The sequence below is a fragment of the Mauremys reevesii genome, linkage group 14, assembly GCF_016161935.1.
Source record: "Mauremys reevesii isolate NIE-2019 linkage group 14, ASM1616193v1, whole genome shotgun sequence".
Lineage (NCBI taxonomy): Eukaryota > Metazoa > Chordata > Testudines > Geoemydidae > Mauremys > Mauremys reevesii.
The window spans coordinates 6,288,638-6,300,767 of record NC_052636.1 but is presented as its reverse complement, the minus strand read 5'-3'; the positions used below and the strand labels follow the sequence as shown (position 1 = coordinate 6,300,767).

The window sequence follows — 12,130 nt, the reverse complement described above, 5'->3', positions numbered from 1 at the left end:
GGCCCGGGGGCTGCAGCAGGGCACAGAGCTTCTCTGGTCTCGGGGCCGCAGCGTGGCCGGGGTAAAGGAGTGACAGGGTGGGGCCAGTGGGGGAAGGGGTGGAACAGAGGTGACAGTGGGTGGGGCCGTGGGTGGAAGGGGTGGAAGGGGGAGGAGCCACACACAGAAGTGGGGGGGCAGGGTTCCGGTGCTGGGGCCCCCACACTTGTTCTCCCTTTCCCTGGGCTTTGGCATCACTAGCCCCTGCTTAGCGAGTAGGGGTCAGTGGTCCCCAAAATGTGGGGCGTGACTCCTAGAGGGACACAGAGGAAGATTGATGGGGGCACCTCAGGGCCTGAGCCAGCCCCCATGGAGGGCAGGGAGGGAGCCCCACTCAGCCCCACTCTGTCCCAGCTCTTCCCCAATCCCACCCTCAGCCTGGGCCCCGGCTCACAGCCCGGCCTCGACCCCCTTACCCCTGTCCGCACCCCTCTCCCCAGCAAGCAACGGCCCTACTCCCAGCCCCGGTTCTTGACCGCGGCTTCTGAGGGGCAACAGCCATGGATACGAGGGCGCAGTGTGAAATGTTTGGGGACCACTGGGTTAGGGGGACGTCCTCAATCACTTCTCTGCAGTCCAATGATAGCGATTCCTCACCCACCCATCCACCCCTCCCTCAGGACGGCCTAGGTACATTCTGCTGCCCTTCACTCATACAGGGAGGAGAATAACATTTCATTGCACTCAATGCTTTAGTGATTTGCAACCCACCACCATCCCAAACTGGTCATTTTGGGGAAGCGGCCCACTCATGCTGCATAGCTAGGCAGAGTAGGGGTGTCTATGCAAACACGGCCTGTTCCTGAAGTCTTCCCCCAGCTCTTCACTAGATGTCAGGGGCGGCTCTAGAGCCCAGCGGGGCAAGCACCCGCCTGGGGCGGCCATTTCCCAGGGGGGCGGCAGGCTGGGCCGGTGGACCTGCCGCAGTCATGCCTGCGGGAGGTCCACCGGAGCCCTGGGACGAGCGGACGGTTCGCTGGTCCCGCGGCTCGGCTGGACCTCCCGCAGGCATGACTGCGGCAGCTCAACCCGAGCCGCCGGACAAGCGAACAGTCCGAGGTCCAGCTGAGCCGCGCGACCAGCGGAGCCTCCGCAGTCATGCCCGCGGCAGGTCCCGCGGCTCGGGGGCGCCTCCCGGGCATGACTGCTTGGGGCGGCCAAATTTGTAGAGCCGCCCCTGCTAGATGTGACGGGGGAGCTCATTCAGCCCCTGCTTATGCTTAGTATTTAAAAACTCCTTAGTGGCCCTATCTCTGCCGGCCTTAGATTTCTCCTCCTGTCCCTGGCTTAGCAGCTTAGATGAGGTGGCTGAGTGGTTAAGGTGATGGACTGTTAATCCATCGTGCTCTGCACGCAGGGTTCAAATCCCATCCTCATGGGCTGCATTTAGTCTTCACTCTCCTTTACAGACAACCATCTCCCCCCTTGGTACAATGACAGATCAAACAATGTTGCTTCTTGCAAACAAAAACCTTCTCAGAATCTCAGCTGCCCCTCCCCCCTTTCTTCAAATAAAATATCTAAATCCCAGATTTCTAAAAAAATTCTCTAGTCCTGCATTTCTTAGTTTTTATCTCAAAAGGGAACAGCCTCATAATCTGCCCCAAACACCCTGGGACCTCCCCAAATAATTAAAATACCCCCAACCTGAGCAAGGCCACAACAGTGAACCAGAGCCAGTGTCTAGGCCAAGCTGTTCTGAAGGAGACAACTCAACCATTTTCTCTCTGCTTCCCTTGGCAAAGTCTGATTGAGAAAACAAAATTCCCCAAACTGAAAATTTTCTGCTGAAAAACCACTACTAGTCTGTTTGGGGACTTTCGTTTGAATGTACTATTATTATTCTCCTCTGATTTCTGAATCAATTTTGTCATCCAGGTGTGTTTCCAGCTGTTGAGTTGTGGGGGAGAGAGGCCAACTCATAATGTCTCTACCCCCCCTTTCATAGTTTCTTCCAACTGGCTAGGAAGTACCTTTGCTAGGATGTGAGTCAAGCAGTGTCCATTGTCGCTGTGCTATCTCGGAGAAGTCTGCATTGTACACGGTTCCTGGGATAGTCCTTGGGAGCGTGGATCCCTTTAATGGGCCAGCAGCGAGTCTGGCTCCTCCATTGTCACACCTGAAAGGCTGGTGGTGGGCATTTCCCAACCTCATCTCAGTCACACACACAGAGCAAAACTTCCCAGCCAATGGTACACACACAATCCAACACAATAGTAATGTTCAACAGACCAAGACTTTTGAAATGATATCTCACCAGGCAGACTTTGTACAAACCGTATCATCATTATAGGAGAGTGGTGAATATGGGGCTTCCAGGGTGCTGCTTTGAGCACAGCGTGCCACACCTGGGCTGACATTGCAATGGAGATGTACCCTTAGAGTCCATCTCTCCTGGGATAAAGATGGCAGCATGGCTGGCCTGGACCATCTGACGTGGGCTCATGGAGCTAAAGCTGAGAGGCTAAAAACTGTGGTGCAGATATTTGTGTTCACACTGAAGCCTGGGTTCGGAAACCCTCACCCCTCCATGGGTGGAGACATTATCTAATCTGTTAATCATTGGCTAATGTGCTTATCCTGTCTTGCAAAACCTGTCCCGGGGTGTGGAACTGCCTAGCCTGTCACTTTCCCCTGCCCGTGGAAAATCTATATATTCTATTGTAATTAATTAACAGTGTCTCTGAGCCTAATAAGCCCACTCCGCCAGCACTGTGTGTAATAAACTCCTATTCTTGACCTCTACACGGTGTAGATTTGTGTCCTTCACAGACACCTGCTGAATAAAGAGGAGATTCAGCATCCAGCTTGGCTGAATGTGTCTCCTCTCCCCACAGCTTGGTGATCTTTTGAGGAAATGGAGAAGACTGCCTTTGCCTGGCTGTACATCGCTTGCAAAAGAAACAGGTCTTTTTGGTGACAAGTGTTGAAAGGAGCCATTAGACAAATGTGGAGACAGGAAAAATGTCCCCCAATTGAACTGGCATCTGTGGATGCTGAAGCCACAACACAGAGCGCTAAACACTATATGAGAATGGCTGGTGTCAGAAGAGTCTCTACCAAAGCCTTTCCCCACCAGCAGGGGCCTCTCTGTGCACAGAACTCCTGGTAGTGTGATGGCTGCAGGCAGTGGAGAACTCCATTTTGGCATCTCTTTTGTGGTGAACATCTGCAGTGACTGTTTAAAGGTCTCTAGATAGTGGTCTTTGTGAAGAGCTGGCTGAAGAACCTTCCTACTAACCAGGAGAGCCTGGCTTGGCCTGCCAGTTCTTCCTTGCCGAACCTAGTGTGTCTGTTGGCTCCTTTTTTTGTATCTCTTTTCAGAAAAAGAAAAGATCTGTCAGCAGAATCCTTCTAAGTGCTTGTTCAAGACAGAGAGAGCCTTCCTTGCGGCTAAGTCTTGGTGCCATGGGGCATGCCTTACTGCAGCACCTCCTGCTGACCATCCTAGCAATTAGCTCTGGTTCACCGGTGCGCCTTCATCTAGTAGCGTCTGGCCACCATCTGTTCTATCATTAGGACCCATGTTGCTCTCAGGACTTCAGTGTCCTCTTATGGACACAGCCCTCTGGCTGTGCCCCACTCAGTTCTCTCCCCCCTGCTGGGGGGTGGAGGGGGATGTCCTCTACCCAGACACTTGCCTCAGTGGCCGGCTGCAGTCCAGGGTGTAGCCACCTGTGTCAGTGGCTACTGAGGCAAAAAGTGTGAACCTCCAACCCTGCCATCTGTTTCCCTGAACCATTTCCCAACAGACCTAGAACCTTCCTCCACCTTTGTATCAGGGCCTTAGTCTGGCAGTAGTCAGCCAGGAGGTCACTCATGCACCCCTTACCCCAGCACTACTCTGATCATGGTGCCCTCCCGGCTCCTTCCTTCATCGCAGCCAATCCTCCCTCCTCAAACTCCAAGGAGTGACTAACTCTTGCTGTGCTGAGCAGCTCTTTATATATGGGCTGCTCCAGCAAGCCTTCTCCTGATTGGCTCTCCCAATAAGCCCTTTCTTGATAGGCTGGGTTCTGCACAGCCTCTTCAAGGCTGCCTTAATCTTTCTCCTGCTTGTTTGGGGCAGACAGCCCACCACACATGGAAAGTGGCAAATGAGAAGTCTGGAGCTGAAGGAAAGGTTACCATGACTCAGAACTGAGCCGAGGTTGCTGCGACTGAAACACAGATCACTAACCATTATCTGATCACAGTGACTGGTGGGAGAGGCACATGTTAGAAGCCCTCTGTCTACTCAGCTGTGGCTTTCTGTGCACAGAGAGCCAGACACCTCAAGGTCTGCAAGTCTTGAGGGAAATGGGGAACGTCTGTACTTTCAAATTTGCAGGTGTTGACTTGAACCATCAAATGAAACAGTTGCAAATACTTTCTTCAGGCAGGCACCATGGCTTAGCTGGCTAAAGCACCTGTCTAGTAAACAGGAGATCCTGGGTTCAACTCCCAGTGGTGCCTTGGTGTATGGCTTTTGTCTCTTCTGCTCACATTTTCCTGTGTCTGCCTAGGAAACAGAAGAGGCCTCCCTTGGTATCCAAGTCATTGCTTGCTAAGGAAAAAGCTTCTTTGGAGAGAAGCATTGGAAACAATCAAATCACAAACCTGGAGTTGATGAAAATGCTGCTATGACTGGCATTGGCATGGCGGTTGCTTCGACTGCAATTGCTGCAACATGAGAGCCTGCGCCACACATCCTTGTGATTCCCTGGAGATGTTCACACTCAGATGTCATGTCACCTTCCTTTTGATTGTCATTGATGAAAAATGGAGCGGTTGGGAGAAAAGTCCCAGAGAGTCGCACTGTGGCTAAGCTGGGTGACTCACCTGCCAGGTAAAGTGGAGTTAGGGATGCAGCTCCCAGTAGCGCCTTAACAAATGTGTCTGCTCTTCCCACCTTTTGGTGAATCTTTTGCGGAAACAGAGAAGACTGCCTCTGCCTTGCAATGCAAATGCTTGCAAAAGTCAGAAAAACAACTGGTTTCAAGTGTCAGAAGGAGGCACATAAGAAATGTGGAGACAAGGAAAAGGTCATCGTAACTCAACATGCATCCATGGCTCTTGAAGCCAGAACGCAGAGCACTAAGCACTGTACAACCACAGCAAAATCTAAACTTTACACCTTATTACACTAGGCAGTTGTTAGGTCAAGCAATTTTCTCATCCTACTGGATGTTACCCTCCTTAATACATAGAATTCCCCCAAAACCTGGATTATTGTCCTCAGATGACCTTCATTTTCTCAGGATTCCTGCTGCTTCCAGCATAGATGGGGGAGGAGAAAGGCAAAAACATGATGCCACAGTTTCCTATTTTATATCGTTAGTTCAAGTGTCTAGAAGACACTTGCCCCGAAGTGTCTGGGTGGGCTCTGCTGAGTCACTAGGTTGGGGAATCTTCCTGGTGTGGTCTTGTGCAACTGAGTCATAGACTTGAGCAGTCCCCACAGTGTTGTGTTTGGGCATCTGTCACTGAATTGGAAATCCCTTAATTACAATTCCTCTGCTGATTTATGGCTGTTGAACACCCTCCTCGGCAGGGGTCGCTAGCAAAATTATAGCCTATTTCAGTAACAACCATACAGCAAAATGCATAACTTCACACACCCTCATGCTATACATATTTGGACAGAATAACCGATTTCAGCAGATCATGACTTTTCATATGATAACTTACATGGAATGGTTGGTAGGACATATCACAGCCATATATGAATGATGACTATGTGAGCTACAAGGAGCTATTTTGAAGTACATCATGTCACAAAAGCCTCTAGAGACTGGCCTTTGGGAAGAGCTGGCTGAAGAGCCTTCTGAGTAACTGAGAGATCCAGGCTTGGCCCTGCCAGTTTGTGCTTGCGAACTAAACTTGTCCGTTGGGCTCCCTTTTTTGTGTCTCTTTCACAAAAACAGAGCAGAAGTTCTTGGCCAATCCTTGAAAGTGCTTGTTCAAGACACAGAGAGCCTCTGTGCTGGGGCAGGGGTAGGGCTGCAGGAGGTGGTCGGGGGTGGAGGTGCTTACCTCGGGCAGCACAGCTCCCAAAGTGACTGGCACACACTCCCCTCCGGCAGTGGCTCCTAGGCAGTGGGATACGGGGGCGGGTCAGCTGTGGCGTTTGCATTCAGGGCTGCAGGGATATGCCGGCCACTTCCAGGAGCAGTGTGGCAGGGAGAGAGGGGGCAGAGTGGGCAGGGAGCCGCCTTAGCGCTGCTGGCACATCTCTGTGTATCACTTGGGGAGGCATCAGGTCTCTGTGGGCTGCCTGGGGCAGGGGCAGTGGCCGAGGGGGCTCGGGCCATCCCTTTGCCTCCTCTCTCCAGGCTCCCAGCCCATCTTGCCGGCCGACAGGGATTTCAGGGTGCAGCAGCGCAGGGAGCAGGAAGGGCGAACCACAGCGGCTGCCTCCCCCACATGCAGGAAAATGGCTTGACCTACTGGCCCCACGGACTAAGGCACCAGGCCTCCAGCTTGCCCCATTTGACCCAATGGGTTGATCTTGTGGCCAGAATTATTTGCAGTCGGGATTTCCCCCAACAGTGCCCCACAGGGGTCCAGGGTCAGCTCCAGCACAGGCCACACAGGAAGGCTTAATGCTCGAGCTGCAGCACATGCTGGGCAGGCTTAAGGCCGGGCTCCCCATGGCAGGAGAGAAGAAGAAGACTGGGCCCCTGGAGGGGCAGGCTGGGGCTTCCTGGATCCCATTTGCTCACAGCCAGCGCCCTGCCCCCACTCCCATGTCATCAATGGCGCCCCCAGGTCAGCCAGAATGGAGCAGCGGTTTTCACTGCACCAAATCCACTTACAGCTTACAGGCAATTCCCAATCCCCTCACAGCCCACCATGTCAGCCAGAAAGGAGCCCACTCAGCCTCGCCATTGCTGCTTTTCCTTCCCCCCAGAATCCCGCTTCTCCTGGGCTGCAAGTAGCCACCCCTGGGAAGCCAAGAGGCAGGCACAGGATTCTGCCTCCCAGCAGCCAACCGCACCTCCCCCGGCTTTGCAGAACGAATGGTGACGCTCTACTAACCCCACTTAGCCACACTGAGGTGCTTAGCTTCTGCCCTGCCTTCCTCAGCTCGACTTTCCTCTTTTGCCCCATTCCTGCCTCACTTCCTCCTTTGGCAAGTCACGCAGAGGAGGCCAGCAGGAAGAGCCGGCCTCCACCGGCCAACCTCCCAGGGCAGAGGAGGCCAAGCCACAAGCCTCCAAAAGGTGACACGCTGCACTCCTCTAGGTTCTCCAGCCTGACGCCAAGGTGCTTTCTCCACTGCTGTCAGCACCCTCTATCATGCAGGGGTTGGAGTTATCCCAGGGACAGGCCAATAGGAGAAGGAGGAGGCCTTCCTGAACAGCAAGGGGATCTGGGAAAAGGAAGCCAGCATGTTTCTGCCTGGTTTTGAACCATGGACCTTTTGCGTGTTAGGCAAACGTGATAACCACTACACTACAGAAACTCCATCTGCTTGGTTGTTGCTCACCCTAGCACAGACCGATGGACAAACCTGGAGAAAGTGGTGACAGCCCTTCAATAGGTCAGCTGGCAGAGCAGAGGACTGGAGCCCCGGCTCAGGAAGTTGTCCTTACGTCGCCCTTGTGACTCCAGCTTGAGGGAGAGCTTCTTTTTCTTCCCCTTGGTGACAAAGAGCAAGAGAAGAATGAAAGGTCAGGTGGGCCAACTCGGTGCAGAAGCCCATGCTGCCTTTTCCTGCTGCATAGCCTGAAATGAGGGACTCGTGGCAGTTAAAGGAACTGCTGAACTTTCAGAAAACATCCCACCCGTACACAAAGGGGGATAGAAGAGCCTGTTAGTCTAGCAGGCTCCCAACTGAACTACTTCAGCAGCTGCTCAGTTTCTTTTTGGCCTCCTGCTTTTCTGTCTGGGATGTTGTTGTCAGCTGTGGCACAGAGAAAGGACGTCATTGCGAGCGGCCCATGAAGACAAGATTCACTTTTGCCTTCCTTGCTCGGCTTTACTTGCTTCCTCGCCCTATTCCTGCCTCAGTTCCTGCGTTACCTGAAGGCGACGGGGGGCCAGCAGTACCAGGAGGAAGTTGGGCAGCTAGACCCTGGTGGCAAAAGTCCTGCCGCCACTTGCCACCCCACTCTCTTCTCCCAGCGTCACATATTGGCCACCAGGGACTTGGGGCCCAGCAGTGCAATGGAAGGCAGTGGACAGAGCCACCCTCGCCTTCAAGCTCTGGCTCATTAAACCACATCTTCAGTCGCTGATGGCTAATGAGAGACAGACATCGCTTTGCTATTTTGGCACTTGGAAATGCCATTGGTCAGTCATTGGATCCCTGTAATGCTGTTACAGAACAAAGGAAAATAGAATCTCAGTGTGACACTCTATACCTTTGGGGGAGCGGCTGTAACCCCCATAATCCTCATTTTCATATCATTGAGATCTTACATATAGAGCATGATAGAGGCATAAATATAGATTGGAACATGAAGTGACAGGAGTTACTGTACAAGGGGAGAACCAGTGTTGAAGGCTAATTCAGTCAGGGTGGATGTGGTCCTCTCCCCATAATTGATGGGGAGGTGTCAATACCAAGAGAGGGAAAATTGCTTTTGTCGTGAGCCAGCTACTCCCAGTCCTTATTCAAGCTCAAATTAATGGTGTTGTTTGCAAATCAATTGTAACTCCGCAATTTCTCTTTGAAGTCTGATTTTGAAGTTTTTTTGAATGGCTACTTTGAATTAGTGGGTGTGAATGTGTAAAGGTGGTATCGACTATACAAGTCCCATATGGTCTCGTGATTTGAATTCCTGGTTTTTCACCCAGGCGGCCTGGGTTCAATTCCCAGTGTGGGAACAATGCAGAGCTTTTCCTCAGAGGGGAGGCAGGAAATAGAAGGAATGGGAAGGGATCCTGCCAGCAGGGGAGTTGGACAGTGTTGGGAGGGGACCCCAGAAGTGGGGGTGGGGCAGTGGTCTGGGGGGAGATGAGGGAAGGATCCCAGCTCTGTGGGAAGTTGACATTCTGGAGAGCACAGGCCTGGCATGGGGGGTGGGAAGAGTGAGTGTGTCCCTCTAAACTCACCACCAGCAGGCTTGGAAGAATTACGTATTTGTTGGTAAATGTCAATTTCTGTGTAAACGCAGAACCCAATGGCAAAATCTTTCCATCGATAATAATCAAAACTAACAGATGGGCAAAGTAAGAAACATGTTGCTTGAGAACTTATCCTGTTCTAATCCTCTAGGGTTCCCTTTTGCCTTAGGCACCACCACGTGGGCATTTCATATCCCTCCTCATTTTCACACAGACACACAATTTCCTTTGCACAGATCCATGAACAGCAAAACCTCTCTGTGTCTATTGTCTGAGCCAGGGCATTCGATTCCATTGAAACTTTTTCTCCTGCAATGGCAAAGGTCAGACAGAGGGAATGCGTCCACCTTCCCCCGGCAGTGAGATATTCACTCTCCTCTTCATGCTGCTGTTGTTATTCCATGAGTTATCAAGGATGGAATAAAAAGCTGAGTTTACTCCAGGGTGAGGAAAGAAAGGAGCCACCAATGCCCTCAAAAATCTCAATGCCCAGAGAAAACCTGCCTCTGTTATTGGACTCCCAGAGGTGCTGGCAATACAATGGGAAAAGGGACTGTCTGAATTGCCAGGGCAGGGAATGAACAATCTACAGCAACATCATTAACCACAAACACACTGTAATCTTGCTCCAGCCAGTGGGGAAATGGGCAGGAACTCTGGCTGTTCAGCCATGGCCACACGTACAGAGCTGCACAGCAGTGAGTGTGCTGGGGAAGCTGGTCTGAGCAAACAATTTGTAATGACCCTTCAGTGAGAACAGAACCAGAGTGCAGAAAGGCCCCTGTGTTAAGTGGTTGTGGCTGAGGCCTTAGGTAGCTGGGTTAGAAAACCATGGGTGCCTTTCTGTGAAGGTTTGATCCTTGCCAGCTAGGCAAGGCTGGTGTGTGGTGTCTCCATGGCTGTACTTTCAAGGTCTGATCACAACAGTGCCATAGGGAGCCAAGCCTAGACATATTCAGAGGCTAAGGCCAGGTCAATGTTTCAAACAGTGAGTCTATGCTGCTGCAGCTCAGTAATGGAGATGCTCTGTGCCAGAGTTTCTCAAACGTCCTTTCACTACAACCTCCTTCTGCCAAAATAACTTAATACGTAGCCCTGGAAGAGAGACCAAGCCCCTCCACTTGGGGGGGCAGGAGGGAGTGCCAAAGACTGAGCCCCAGTGGGGAGAAGGCAAAACCAAAGCCTGAGGGATTCAGCCCTGGGTTGGGGGGCTCAGACTTTTGGCTTCAGCCCTAGGACCCAACAAGTCTAATGCCAGCCCTGGTGACCCCATTAAAACAGAGTCACGACCCACTTTGCGGTTCTGACCCACAGCTTGAGAACCACTGCTCCATGCTGAGGGGGGAGAGTTTTCCTGTTGGTGTAGTCAATCCACTTCCCCAGGAGGTGGCAGCTCTGTCATGGGGAGAAGCTATATCAGTGGGGGTGCAAGCTGTTGTGTTGACCACATTTAAGAAGTTTAATCAAACCCCATTTTTAAAACCACCTGTGGTCTGCGAATGACAAAGGAGCTCGATGAGGCAGGGTCTGTCCTTCAAAGTCCTGGAGATCACGATTCCATACTCCTGTTATAATGGGGGTACAGCTCAGTGGTAGAGTGTTTGATTGCAAATCAAGTGGTCCTTTGTTCAAACCCAGGTGCCCTCTTAAAAAAAAGAAAAAAAATTTCTTCTCCATTATGTTCAGGAGCTCCACCATATGAGGATGCTTGAAATGAATGTGAACACTCAACATTTTGCTGTCCAAATGCATAAAAACCTAGCACACCTGTCCATCAGCTGAAATCAGTTCCAAGCCTCTAAGTGTCTAGTTTATGTTTTCATCAGTTAAACAAAGGGATCATTCCCTGAAGCAGAGCACAAGTTTGAAATACAGGCAGCATAAAGCCAATATTCATAATGTCAACTACAAAAAATGATACACATCTAGAGATAGCATCATTATAATCAGCCAATCAGAACCTCTCCATAGACCCCTTACACGACCACTTCTCTGTAATATTGGCTGCAAATATAGAACAGTGGTCACAATGGTGATCTATACAGTTACAGATTATGTCAATAATGTCACAGGAGGTGACACAGCATCAGTGAGACTGATACTGGAATACTGCCTCCACTTTTGGTGTCCTCATTTGAAAAAGATGTTGAGAAATTGGAGCTGGGGCAGCAAAGAGCCACCTAATGTTCTGAGGACTGGAAAAAATGCCTTCTAGTGAGCTATTGAAAGAGCTCAACCTGATTAGCTTATCAAAAGAAGATTGAAAGGTGACTTCATTGAAGTGCCTTAATGGAGAGAAAAGATTGGGTATTTAAGGGCTCTTTAATCTAGCAAAGAAAGGCATAAGAAGACCCAATGGCTGGAGGGTGAAGAGAGAGAAATTCATATTACAAATAAGGCACAAAAATTCAACAGCGAGGATGATTCACCACAAGAACAAGCTACCAAGGAAAGTGGTGGATTCTCCATCTCTTGATGTCATTTCATGAAGACTAGATGCCTTTCTGGAATGTGTTTACCTCAAAAGTAGCTATTGTGTCCTACAGGAGGCCTGTGATGTGCAGGGGGTCAGATTAGATGCTCTAATGATCTCTTCTGGCCATAAAGTCGACTAATTTCTGAAAAACTGAGTGTAGCATTGGGAGCAGTGTCTGATGTTTCCCTGTCTAGCCTGCTTGCTGCCTAGAACGAACGCTCTTTGAGTGGGGTGATCCACAGGGAGTAGCTCAAACCTCCAAAGTGCCTGGCCAGGAGCAGGACATTGGCACAGCAAGGGAGGGGTGTGGCAGTGACATCACAAAGGCCTTTGGCAGGACCTCAGACTATTGGTCCAAGGTGGTGGGGAGGTGGTGACCTCACAGAGAGATGCTGACATCAGCCAGGCAGGACAGGGGCGAGGGGCCAGGGAAACCTCAGAGACCCCTGTGGCTTTGCTCCAGCAAGTCTCCTTCTCCAGGTCTCTCTTTGAGGACTGAGGGAGTATTTGGGTTCACGGACGTGAGCGCCAGGAGGAACCTCTTTCGAGTTTTCTCCTTCC

General features: G+C 51.1%; 2 non-coding genes across 2 annotated transcripts; one reads left to right on the top strand and one right to left on the bottom strand.

Moving 5' to 3' along the window:
* The first annotated feature begins 4,420 nt into the window (after window positions 1–4,420).
* On the top strand, window positions 4,421–4,494 carry TRNAT-AGU. The gene has a single exon. It is a non-coding gene; the product is annotated as a tRNA-Thr (tRNA).
* A 2,919-nt stretch (window positions 4,495–7,413) lies between these two features.
* Window positions 7,414–7,486, bottom strand: TRNAV-AAC. Its single transcript has one exon. It is a non-coding gene; the product is annotated as a tRNA-Val (tRNA).
* Between the last annotated feature and the right edge of the window lie 4,644 nt (window positions 7,487–12,130).